The sequence below is a fragment of the Cenococcum geophilum genome (assembly GCF_001692895.1).
Source record: "Cenococcum geophilum 1.58 unplaced genomic scaffold K441scaffold_20, whole genome shotgun sequence".
Classification (NCBI taxonomy): domain Eukaryota; kingdom Fungi; phylum Ascomycota; class Dothideomycetes; order Gloniales; family Gloniaceae; genus Cenococcum; species Cenococcum geophilum.
In genome coordinates this window covers 1,958,142-1,959,077 of record NW_027137578.1, presented here as the reverse complement: position 1 = coordinate 1,959,077, position 936 = coordinate 1,958,142, and positions in this window count along the sequence as shown.

Sequence of the window (936 nt, the reverse complement as noted above, 5' to 3'; positions counted from 1 at the left end):
TATACTATTTATTATATCTAGAAAGAGCTCTGCTAACTATAATTATAACGCGGCCCCTTTAATATATAGACTCTAGATATAGAGTTTAAGGATATTAACCTTAAGAATATAGCTAAATTTGTTTAGTAGTACGGTCCACTACTATTCTAGCTTATTAATAGGATATCTATACTAAATAGAGAGGAATATAGTTGGGATCCGTATAGTAGACGTATAGTTATAGTTGCCTCTATATTCCTACTAGGGTTTACCTAAAACTTTATAAACAGTTTTGCCCGTCTACTTAGTCTATATCTTTAGGCACTTAGTATAAAGCGCCGTATACTATCTTTCCTATATAGTCTTAATCTAATTAATAGTTATAAAACTCTTAATGCTAGAAAGCTTAGGCTAGCTAAACATTTTAAGAAAGGTTTTATTAATTTTACTAAACCTTCTAGCGCTAATAACCCTTAAGAAACTAATTAAGTCTTTATCTATTTATAATAATATCTATATTATTTATAATAACTTTAACTATTGCTAAAAGACTTAATATTAGGTTATCGGCAAAATTAGCAAGTTTAATTCGCATACTATAGGAAAGATTTTACGCGGAGTATGTATGCCTAAAGGGGGCCTTAAGCAGTTAATGTTAGATAATACCCGTTAACTTAAGCTAGATAAGGTTGTTAATGCAGCTAAGAATAGGTTTAATAATCTTTAGAAGTGGATATCTATAAGTTTTATTACAGACGCTATCCAATGCGCGTATCCTACTGCGGTTAATGGTATATTTAACTCTAACGTAGATATTAAATATCCGTATATACTAGTAGTTAATATTCTCCCATATAGAAGGACAAAGTATGTAACTATAGGACCTATTCTAGATAGCGAAGCTTCTATTAACGGTAACTATCGCATAATAGAGAATATCTTCCTAGAATAACTATA